This window comes from Symphodus melops (genome assembly GCF_947650265.1).
Source record: "Symphodus melops genome assembly, chromosome: 18".
In the NCBI taxonomy this organism is placed as follows: Eukaryota; Metazoa; Chordata; class Actinopteri; order Labriformes; family Labridae; genus Symphodus; species Symphodus melops.
The window spans coordinates 6,086,204-6,098,457 of NC_136708.1; the positions used below are offsets into that span (position 1 = coordinate 6,086,204).

At 39.3% G+C, this 12,254-nt stretch overlaps 1 protein-coding gene across 1 annotated transcript in view; it reads left to right on the plus strand.

Moving 5' to 3' along the window:
* The first annotated feature begins 5,200 nt into the window (after positions 1-5,200).
* Positions 5,201-12,254, plus strand: part of LOC306839804 (CMP-N-acetylneuraminate-beta-galactosamide-alpha-2,3-sialyltransferase 1-like) — a 69,125-nt gene continuing 62,071 nt past the window's right edge. The window contains exon 1 of the mRNA XM_079368704.1: positions 5,201-5,534. The gene's annotated coding sequence lies outside the window, so the exon portion shown is untranslated. The remainder of the gene's footprint in view (positions 5,535-12,254) is intronic.

The following is a 12,254-nucleotide window of genomic DNA, read 5'->3' on the forward strand; positions in this document are numbered from 1 at the left end:
TCTCCAAAGAGACAATTTTTTTTATTTATTTTTTTTATCAACCAAGCTCAAAGAGTGATGATTTTATTTTAACTGTGCAGAAAGAGAAACTTTATCATAAGCTACTAATATGTACGAATTCAAGACCTGACAGTTTAATATACACTGTTTGAGCAGAGAAGGAGACAGAGCATGAGTGGGAGGAGGTGAGAGACCCATCTTTGGAGAAGAGCCAAAAGCATTCTGGACCATTTTTTCTGCAGGTGCAATTATGTGCATCTGGTTAGAGTGAGAATGAGAGCAACACTCTCTACACACTGAATAACTAAAGGGCACATAACCTCAGTGTCAACAGCACTTCACGACGGAGGGGCTGTTGAAAAAGAGTGATGGTATAGAAGCCGCCCCACCAGAGAGACGCCCAACAAACTGGTAATCCTTTTGCATTGTGAGATGAGATACTGTAGTTAGCCAAGTGACCTTGGCTCTATGTGAGAAGGATATTGCCTGAGGGCTGTATGCCTCATGCTGGGAGACATTGCTGTTTGGCGCACAGATTCTGCAGCTGAAGCCCAGCGTGCATCGCACTTGCTGTGTAAAAAGAAACAAAACATTCTTGTAAGAGACGTTTATTCTGGTCCCCACATTGTGTCAAACAACTTTTCTTTTTTTTTTTTAACTTTAATGGCATTGGTGTTTTTGCAGTAAATTATCATTACCATCTGTGAGGATGTACAGCATATGCCAAATGGTATATCTGTAAACATTGAAATTGCCAAACTGTCTTTATTTGAATTCCTCATCCCCGCACCAACACTAAAAATGATGAAAGTACTTGCAAAATAAAATCCATAAAAATCCTTTTTACACAAGTCGTTTTAATATATCCAGCTCTCTAAAGATTGGTTACACGAGAACCTTGCATTACAAAAGGCAAACTTCATTTATTCCTGTGCCTTGGGACATTTATTTCCACATTAGTAAGTTTAGACATGAGTAAAAAATATTGTCTTGGCTTCTAATCTTTATTTTCTTATGACAAAATAATGAGATGGCTCACTGCAAGCTGTATGGTCTCTCTGGCAAACACCCTCTCTAATTCACGGCTGATGGCCATAATAAAAACATGTGAAGTTACAAATCCTGACAATGTTTGAGACCACAAAATCTATCTTCCATCCTTTGTTAATTGAACATCTGCAGGCTAGCATTAGGAGAGAATTGTTAATGTTCACAGTATTGATTGGGCTCTACCGGGTCTTTAGAGTAACATTTGCAGCGCTGCTGTGAGGTGCACAAATCCAATCTTGCTCTTTTTTCTATTTTGTAATTACGAGCTGACATTATACCCTACATTAATTTTTTATAACCTGGGGACAAAGGCATGCCACTGAAATAAATCAACCGAGGATGTCAATTGAAACATGAACCAATTAATCTGAATTCTTCTCAACTTTTGGAAAAGTAATCTTCACAGCAACTTTTCCACTTAAATAGTCTTAAAAAGTCTTAACTGACAGTTTGCTACCCGTCACTTTAACAAAGAGCTTAGCTTACCATTCTGATTATTTAGGACGGGGCATGGCAGGCCTGTATGGCTCTTAATGTCTCGACATGCTAAATATGAGGAAAGCATTTTTTTAAACAATAATTAGGCAATAATCAAATCAAAAATACAATCAAAAATGTAAGCCAGGTGTGGTAACAGTTACAGCTTCGAACAAATGCTAGCCTGCGTGACTAACCTATAACAAAAGGAAATGAGCTTTATAGGGCCTGGACAACATCATGTTTTTGGTTTCCAGGGAGGAAAGACTTGAGAGTTAAGGGAAATTCCAGCTGTCAAGTCTTGATGCTCAGAAACACATTCATTATGTCAGAGATCCTACGTAATGTTTTGTCCTTTATTTCCTGGTGTTTGCATTTTAGGCAGTGAGCCCAAGAACAGAACTAACCTTGTCGTCACACACCTTTGGGCCTTAGGGTGCCTGTCACTTATGAGACTGATACTTTCTAACTGGAAGGAGCTCAAGCCGGCACGCTTCATGAAGGGGCCATGGCTAGAAGAGTATACCTTGACCTGCTTAACATAGGGAGAGCAGCCATTATTACTAAAAGACTCTGACAGGGGTCTTAGTGGGTGGTTGAATAGTGTCGGGAGATTTAATGGGTTGAGAGCTGTGTACTGTTATGTGTTTATGTGCCTCTGCGATTATGTCATCACTGAAACATGCACACACACACACACACACACACACACACACACACACACACAGATGTTTCTTCTGTGTTCTTTTTTAAGAACCATTTGTTAATGATAAAAGGTTGTATATATGTTAGTATAAGATTATCAATCAGCTCAGTTTATGCATTTTGTTTTTCTTTCTCTTTATTTTTATTCTTCCTCTGGGGCACATGAGAATAATTTATGTAGTAAATGCAACTTTTAAAACATCATTCTAGTTGTAAACCAAGTCAGCTGGAAAAGTTTAAAATCTCAACTTTGTCAAGTCATTTATGGAGCTGAACTCATCTAAAGTAACTAGCTGTGCAGTCTCAGGTTCTTATTTCAGCCAGAAACTATGTGGCAGTTAGAAACAAAAAGCCTGCTTTTTATTAGAATAAATCTAAAACATGCACCTAATGTTTTGTTTTCAGTTATTAGTTTCAGTCGGTCTCAATAAGACATTAGGAGAAAAGAGGCCCAGCAAAAGAATTTCTTAGAAAATAGATTATATAAATGCCAAATCAGCTTTGTGGTGTCCTCATAATTCCAGATGGCAGGAGTTCATTTTTTCTGGATTTTAAGATAAGATATACATTTATTTATGATAAAACAAGAAACTCGAATGATTTAATGTAAAATGAATTACTATGAGCTACTGTCTTCTTTTTTTTTTTTTTTTTGCAAAGCACCATGGCAACGATTATCACCATTCAACACCATCACTTCTGCATATGTTGCCAAAAGCAAAAAAAACAACTTGATTTTACAGCAAATCACACTCAACTGATGACTACTCCTCTCTCTCTGTCTGTCTGTCTGTCTGTCTGTCTGTCTGTCTGTCTGTCTGTCTGTCTGTCTGTCTGTCTGTCTGTCTATCTCACACACCTACACCTACACCTACACACACACACACACACACACACACACACACACACACGGAGATGTTTCTTCTGTTTTCTTTTTACGTTAATGATAACAGGTTGTATATATGTTAGTATAAGATTATTAATCAGCTCAGTATACATTTTGTTTTTCTCTTTATTTTTATTCTTCCTCTGGGGCACATGAGAATAATTTATGTAGTAAATGCAACTTTTAAAACATCATTCTAGTTGTAAACCAAGTCAGCTGGAAAAGTTTAGAATCTCAACTTTTTCAAGTAATTTATGGAGCTGAACTCATCTAAAGTAACTAGCTGTGTGCAGTCTCAGGTTCTTATTTCGGCCAGAAACTATGTGGCAGTTAGAAACAAAAAGCCTGCTTTTTATTAGAATAAATCTAAAACATGCACCTAATGTTTTGTTTTCAGTTATTAGTTTCAGTCGGTCTCAATAAGACATTAGGAGAAAAGAGGCCCAGCAAAAGAATTTCTTAGAAAATAGATTATATAAATGCCAAATCAGCTTTGTGGTGTCCTCATAATTCCAGATGGCAGGAGTTCATTTTTTCTGGATTTTAAGATAAGATATACATTTATTTATGATAAAACAAGAAACTCGAATGATTTAATGTAAAACGAAATACTATGAGCTACTGTCTCCTTTTTTTTTTTTTGCAAAGCACCATGGCAACGATTATCACCATTCAACACCATCACTTCTGCATATGTTGCCAAAAGCAAAAAAAACAACTTGATTTTACAGCAAATCACACTCAACTGATGACTACTCCTCTCTGTCTGTCTGTCTGTCTGTCTGTCTGTCTGTCTGTCTGTCTGTCTGTCTGCCTGCCTGTCTGTCTGTCTATCTGTCTATCTATCTATCTATCTATCTATCTATCTATCTATCTATCTATCTATCTATCTATCTATCTATCTATCTATCTATCTATCTATCTCACACACACACACACACACTGCCAGCAGCCTTCATCCATTCTGTATGTATGTTCAGCTGGCCTGTCAAGTCCCAATTCAGCCAAGTGCCCACCCATCTGTTGAACCTAAGACAGCATGCCAATCTCAACCAGAGAGGAAATGTTCCTTCAAGTGATGAACATATCTATATGCAAACAATGACTGCAGGGCTCCCGAGGTCAAGGTGCCTTGAGATATGTGAAAGAAAGAGCATCACCCTAACCTTCTGCAAGTAAACAGTCTTGACCTTGGTTCCAAAAACTACACTCTGTTTTTAATTGGTGCATTGCTGTTCATTTAAAAGCTGCTGCAGGAGTGTTAAGCTGGTAATAAAACTGACAGGAAGTAATATTGTAGCCTATTTATGAGCAACAAGAGCAAACAAGACCATCAGCATGAACAGTATTTGTGTACATGTACCACAGAAATGAGTGATAGGCTACATTTGACTGTTAAAATTAATCAGGATGAGACAGGGCGTCAAAAATAGCCACAAAATGAAAATGCCTGAAAGAAGATTGAAGCTCTAAAGTTACAGGTAAGGTAACCAATTTTTATGGTTACCAATTTAAATGTATCTGTTAATTTATTCTGCAACATGCATTTAGACGTTGCATTGTTTTGGTATATTAATGTTAATAAACATGTCTTTAAAAAAGACAACAAAACACAAAGACTCCAAGGGAACAAATTAGACCAACAGGTTATGCTGAGTGAACTTTAGCATAGTTGAGCTCTCCCTGCTTACTTACTGCAGGTGACTGACCACTCACCTCTGTTATCCTATTAGACTGATGCACGCATGGATACTAGCTGCATAGATCCTATGTGGAAAAGTAGCATAAATAGGAATGTTTATTGATGGAACACACTTCCAACTTTAACCTGTGGTGAATGATTTTATCCCTAAGATGTGAGGCTTTCATTTTTGCTGTAAGTTCAGAACATTGCAAGAAATGGATGTTACATTGAAGGAGAAATGGAGAGGATCTCTAACCCTTACTGGAGATGATTTTTCATTCCAGCAGCAATGAGCTGGAGGCGAACAGCATGAGCTGGACATGCATGCCAAAAAAAAAAAAAAAAAAGTCCTGATGTGAGAGGGTGTGATTGAGGATGCTGAGGGGCGTAGCAATGTTGTGCCCCTCATGGTCCGCGCTCTGGAATTAAAATGCATGCCTCTCATTGCCTGGGAGCGAGTAACGGAATACGCGAGAAACTGTTCCCATCCTCCTCGCTCGCAGGATAAAAAAGCGCATGGATGTGCTTGTTCCAGGAGGTGAGTGAGTAAATCTCCTCCTGGTGTTTTCGTATTCAAACAGACAGCGGCGTGAGGTTGCCAGTTTTTAGCTGGTTTTCCCTCATAGTGGAGCCTCTAAGCTGTGACTGAGCTGATTTCTCTGCTTTTATCCTTCTCCGCGGAGCTGCAGCCGCACCGCGCGGAAATAACGAGACTCCACTCGCGGACTTTCGGTGAGTAGCTCAATGCACAGCATGCTCTTAAACCCGTTTGACAGCTATAGTATCACCTCCAGTTCTATTTTAAGGTGATAATCTGAGTGCTTTAAACAGAGTAGCGCACTCGTAGGCTTAAAGTCTTAGATTGCTGTTGACCAGGTGTTGCACTCTAACTTTCTTCTGCAAAAATCTTTAAAACACTTAAGGTCTAATAGAAAACAGCTGCGTGTTAACTGTTGTTATTGTATGTGTTTAAATAATGCATGCACGTTTAAATGCCTTGTAATTGGTTCCTATAGCCTAATTTATTTCATGATTACGATTACCGTGTTTGGGGAGTTAACGTGCTTGTGCAAATCCCCCCTTTTTACAGGTAATAACCAGCGCACACTGTTGAGATTCGGTGGTGAAAAAAAATAAACTTTTTTTCTTTCTTTCTTTTGGAGGATTGGTTTTGATTTCTCTGCTTTAGATCCCATGTTTTGGGGCTGCTGGCTAACTTGTGCACTGCTCAGTCTTCTGACTTCAAAAACACCATACAGTATACTATGTATCACACTGTGTTCAGCTGTGGACCAAAGTCTATAAGCAACTGTTGCTTGTATGAGGAGAAATATCTGTGAAGTACACATTACATTAGGTGTAATTATGTGATGTTCTGGATGCAATCTCCCTAAAAAAACATCCTTGTCCACTGAAAAAAATAATTTAAATCCATTGTAAATACTAATCTCTCAGTGTTTCATTGTCACTGTATCCCAGTGAGTAAACTCTTGGTTCATGGGTTATGAGTTTTGAAATGATCCTCTCGGTGGTTTATTTTGCATGAGATGTCACCTCATTTAGTAATGAAGGTGTCTGTGGCGTGCTGGTTAGTTTTCCACTGAAACCTCTCCTCGCCATTATAAATAATAAGCAAGTGGAATACATTAGCTGAGCCGCTTGCTCATCACGTCTCCAATCAGATTGGATGGTGTGACCTTGGGGGACGCTGCTGCAGTATTAAGAGAGGAGAGTGGCAGAGATGGAGATGGGGCGCTTTGGTGGCACCCATTATCAAGGAAGCCAATTACATCTGTAAATGGTAGTTGCCTTAAGCAATTGCCATTAGTGACATTATCAAGTAGATATTTTGAGAGGGATGTGTATCATACTGATAATGCTCTTCAGTCAGACGCTCATCTGTATATTCTTTGTTATTTGAGAGATCTATGTGATTCGTTTGAAAGGAGACCTTTGTGGACTTCTTTTAACAATGGAGTGTGAGAGAAGCTATGAGTCACTGTGAATCATGGCAACTCTCACCAGCTGCCAGCCAGATGAAGACATGCTGCAAGGAAAAGTCTGATGAAACTGCAGTCACAGCCGTGCTACTGTTTCCACTTTTAAAGCACGCTATGCTGAACAGATTCGTAAAGCTTTCGACAAGGACGTCTAACGTGTCATTCAAAGTTTTTGCAAGTTTCTCTAACAATCTCTAACTTCCACTTTTAAGATCTTTTTCCTGCAAGGCATTTCCTCTATTCTTTAGCTGTCGTGGTGGAAAGGCTCAGTAAAGTCAGTGCAGGCTTCACAGGAATCAGGTATTCAGCTCTAGCATTCAGGCTCCCAACTCCAGACAGAGGAATCCTCGTGGCTCACCACAGACCCTATCAAACCCGCTCAGTACACGGCTTTCCTGCAAGGTCTGGGACCAAGAGTGGAGTGGCAACTGCAAAAATGTTTCCAGTCCCTCGGGTGGTGGTCTGCAAGGCTCTGCAGCATGTACAGGAACATTTCCCTAATAGTTAGTGTCTTTTGTTCAGGGCCTCCCAGCTTGGTCACAGACTGTCTTTTTCCTCCGCTGTTTTCCCCTTGGACTTCTCCCTAGCTTTTTGATTTGCCCTCTGTTTCCACTTAAGAGTTCTGGCTTTTTTCCAAAAAACACCTCAGCACCATTCTTGCTTTTTTTCCCCCCAAGCATGGGCAGACTTCTTGTACTCAGAGACTATGAGGAGAAAACATGGTATTGACTTTTATATGAGCATTTTTAAAAAGAAGACTCCTCCAATGTTTTCCCTACTTGGGAGGCTATCGCAGATGATTACAAAATGAAAATGAAGGCACCACTGCCTCCGCTCAAAAGACAGCCGTCGTGTGATTGCTGTCTTAATCTTTCCCGAGCGCAATCAGTAATGTCGAGACTATGCATCACTTCTGTAATTAGGCTTGTCAAATTACTGCATGCCTTTTATCTGCAACTGCTTGTATGATAATTCTTATTGGCAGGTGCCTTTGGAGGAGCGGAGGAAGGGAGTCCACAGCTGGTGCATTTCAAGAGGGATGGATGCATTATGTAAAGCTTTACTGTACTGTGCAGCTGATGTGTCGCCCTCCTGATGGCTAGCTCAGCTATACTGTATAACCATCTCCATTTCACAAGATCCTGAGGTGCTTTTTTCCAATTTAATGGACACATGCATCCTTGACTTTCATTGTTTTGTTGTCAAACTGAGCCACTCGCCACAAATTGTCCCCTCGCTTTTTTAATCGCTCTCTGGTACGATCAGTTGGGCTGAAAGTGTGCGTCGGTCAGACAGCACAGTTTGTTAAAGCGTCATCCTTAATATAAAGCATCCTGTGTACCTTTTACTCTCTTTATTGTCATGTTGACAGGCCTCCATTGTCCGCGGCCTTGTCAGGAAAAATGGTGTCATTGTTCAGAATCTCACTTGTACAATATGTATGCTGATCCATGTGCTCTCACTCTACAAGACTTTGCTCAGGATTAGTGTTACTCGTTCGCAGTGGAGCAAGTTTGGCAAATGAAAAGGAAAAGATGATTTTGTTTGTAGGCTTGACAATGCATCCTTTTTGTGTTTTTTTTTTTGAGGGAAAGCTAATTGTAATGCCTCAGAGGTCCTTTGTTAATTAGACGTTATCTTGGGCAGCGCTCACACGGTTACCACTCTAATTGGCAGTCAAAGCTGTGAACCACCTGTCCTTGCCTTTAACTCTCCAGGTGCTTGCCGCAAAACCATCCGCCGTGGGTATAAAGACCCTGACGTGATGGTCAAATTTGCTACAAAAAAGCAGTAAACTGTAATTGCAGGCAACATAGCTTAGCAAGGCTTTGAAGTGAGCATGAGAAAATGGTTCAAAGAAATAAGTGTAATCTTTTGATGCCCAAACACCTTTCACACATCTGTGTTGTAAGGTATTCAATACCACATGAAATATAATATGGCAGCATGTGAATACTCTATGGAGGTGTGTTTTACCGAGTTATGTCGTAAAAAAGGTGTTGAAAAATGAAGCCAATGTGGAAGTGCAAAAACCTAGTGTGAGTGAGTGTCCACTTGAGGGTGCCTGAAAAAGCTAAAGAAACCCCATTAGGTCCCTTTTTAAAATGTCTATTTCTACAGCAGAAATAAACATGTTTACAGCCTGCAAAAAATGAATGTCAGAGTCGGAGTGCCAGAGTAGCCTGACAGTCCAACATGCACATACCGTAGCTGTCTGCCAGGATGCTTGAGGTCCATCAGTATTAACTAAACTCATTTATACACATTCATAGGTCACTAGTGAAGCAGCAAGAGCAAAGTTTAGGTTAAACGAAAGCGTATTTACACCAAACACTGCAAGAATAAGGCTAGGAGAATCAGATCTCAAACACCCACATAATGTTCTTTTCTCCCCTCTGCTGTTAAAAAGAAGAAAGCAGATATAAGGACAAGAACTGCTTCTGCCCTCAGGCCATAGGATCTTAAATGAGGTCACTTCCTAACTCTAGCCTCAAACATGTGATTATGATTATTAAATTCTACTCTATTCTTAGTCATAACTCTTTTATAACACTGATAAAGGGAATTAATACTTTTTTTAACAGTGATTCAAAAGAATTGCATTTGACAGCTAGACCTTATTGATTAAATGCTCCTTTTCAGCAACTGTTTTTACATGATAAATGAAGGTTGATGGGGCAGTCATGGGATTTAGTCTGTTTCGCTAATCATAGAAAAGGGTTCATGTTAAATGGATCCAGGCAAAAAAGATTTTCTCCCTAAATAACTAAATCCAGATTAAGCCCTGTATTAAGTACATTTGCAACACTTAGCTTGAAATGGTGGAGAAGAGGCGTGATTAAACCACAAGATAGTGCAGCTGCTTTCCCACAATGGCTGAGAAACTCACACTTGAATTATTCCAAGTACTATAAAAAATGTTGGAATGTGTTATTTTGATTGAAGGCTGTGTTTCCTCCACTGTGGGAGAAACTTTACTCGTGCCTCTCATAAATCCAGGACTTACTGGTCCAAGTCCAGGGGACCATAATGCTTTGTTCTTTCAAAAGGCCAGACAGGTGTGTCCTGAGTTTGACACAAACAAACCTCTGATAAAATGTCCCATGCATCGCTGTGCTCTGGAGGACAAAAGCCTTTTTGTCTTTTTAGTTCACAAAAGTCAATAGGGGGGTTTTGTCTTGCAGCTCCAGCATCTAAAGTTCACTCTTATTACCAAATGTGTCTTCTGTTTGTTCTACGATCACACAGGGAATTTGAAATTTAAAGCAGATTTAGACAATACACTGTATCTTGATAGGAAGAGCAGTGGTAAAAGAGAAAAGAAAACTGCATTGTAACAGTGTTGTGTTAGCAGCCTCAGGCAGAATGTGTCCACATTGTACAACAGAACAGAAGATTATCTGTGTTTGAATCTGTGTGATTTGTTGTTCTTGTTGTTCTTAGAATTCCTTTTCCAGGAACTGTTGAGCACTGACCCACAACTTTGGCAGTTTTTGGCAGTAAGTGTTGTCTAATTTTAACCTACATATACAGTATGAACATTATATATACACACAGTACATTGCCGAAGAGAATATGAGTCTTTTTTAGCACATACAACGTAATGCTAATCAACATCGTTGCAGCAGCTGAAGCAACAAGAAGGAAGAATTTAGTTGCCAATGATAAAAACTAGACCAATGTAAAGGCTGTAAAAATCATTGCCTTAAACAGACTCATCATAATAAACCGGCCTATCACTAATATAATTACTGAGTGGAATCATTATTTTCCCTAATGTGACCATCATTAATAACAGTTCATTAATTAAACATACTATATGGAAAACAGTAGCTCTGCTCTGTTAGGACATCCTCTTCTCTGGACTCACAGAGTGTAGCTTAATTTTTCTCTCGAGGTCATTGCAGGAATAATGAGCAGGAGAAATGTAAATATTCCTCTTTGCCTAATTGCTTGGGCATTTTTAAGTACCAGAGAGAAGCCAAATTGAGATTTAGCTACATCATGGGCAGCTCATTAAAATACATCAGGAGTGAAAAGGCTTTTATGCTTAAGTGAAAAAGGAAAATTAATATACATTTTATTTTTTAGATTGAAGGGAAGCACAAAAGATGTCGAGATTGTTTCACCAGCATGGAAATTAAACAACTGTTTTAAGTAGTAAAAAAAAGACTCATTTAATTCTTAGACAATAGAACTTTCTCAAAGAACTATGCACTCTCCGTGCATACATGGGTTCCCTCCTGGGTACTGCAGTTTCTTCATCCAGTCCAAACACATGCTCAGTTGTTGAGTCTAAACTGCCTGTGAGTGTGCCTGGCTGTTTGGCTGTATGTTGCGCTGTGGCTGGCAACTAGTGGGTGTACCCCGCTTCTCGCCCATCAATAACAAATGGAATCAGCTCCATCTAATCGCAGCAGCAGCTGGAAGCGGACGACTGAACTGGGCAAGCGAACTGGTTTAGACATAACTGATTCCTACTGACTTAAAAAGCCTCTGCAAACTAGGATAAATATTGGCCATTCTGAGAAATGGAGAGATGTTAAAGCGCAGAAAAGTTTCAAGACTGATGGCTAAACACTGAAGCTTCCATGTCCATGACATGGCAACCTACAAGCCACGAGACTCGAGTAGGAGGATCTAGGGGAGACATCTCTCCAATGTTTTGAATTTGGACTGCAGGGCCAATTTTATACGCTGTATTCCAGAGTTACATTATTGATCGTTTACTATCAAAACTAGACTGGTTGCTTTGATAAGATTTTTTTTCCAGTGATGAACTATTCTATAAAATTATTCCTCAAAACTGATCAAACACTAATCAGACAAATTGCATTGAGGTAGTTGATTTTTTTAAGATGGTATTTCTAAGAAATAAAGTCGTCTTTGTTCTAAACTCTTAAACTCTAAAGCTGCATATGTTTTTAATCATTGCAAGATTGTTCTTTTCACAATCTAGTTGAGCTCTGGACTAAAACTTTTGAAGATTATCCTTCAAGCACATCAGGGTTTAGGTAGTGTCAGAAAACTACCCACATGCTAGCTTGCTTTTATAATGGGAATGAATAATTGCTGTCTTCACTAAGTCTTACATCAGGATTTGAAGTACACAAGGCTTACTTCTGTGTGGACGTACAGTGGATATCAGAGGTCTACAGGCTTGGTCTAATTTTTCCTGCAATTATTGCCTTGAAGTCTGAAATGAAAACCCATTAAAGCAAACTTCATTTTTCCATTTTCATTTCGATATGCTGAAGAAACGAGTTAAAGGTAAAAAGGAGAAGCTGCTAATTTTGTAGCTAAGTATTAAGAAGGGAAAATGAAAACTCAAGTTATGCACTCACTGTCTTGATAACAACCATGACCTTCTCAGATGAGTTTCTGCCGTCTGAAGACATCTGAATGTGGGATGTGATGCCTTTTTTCTCCCTCCAAACTTGAAGGAGTATTT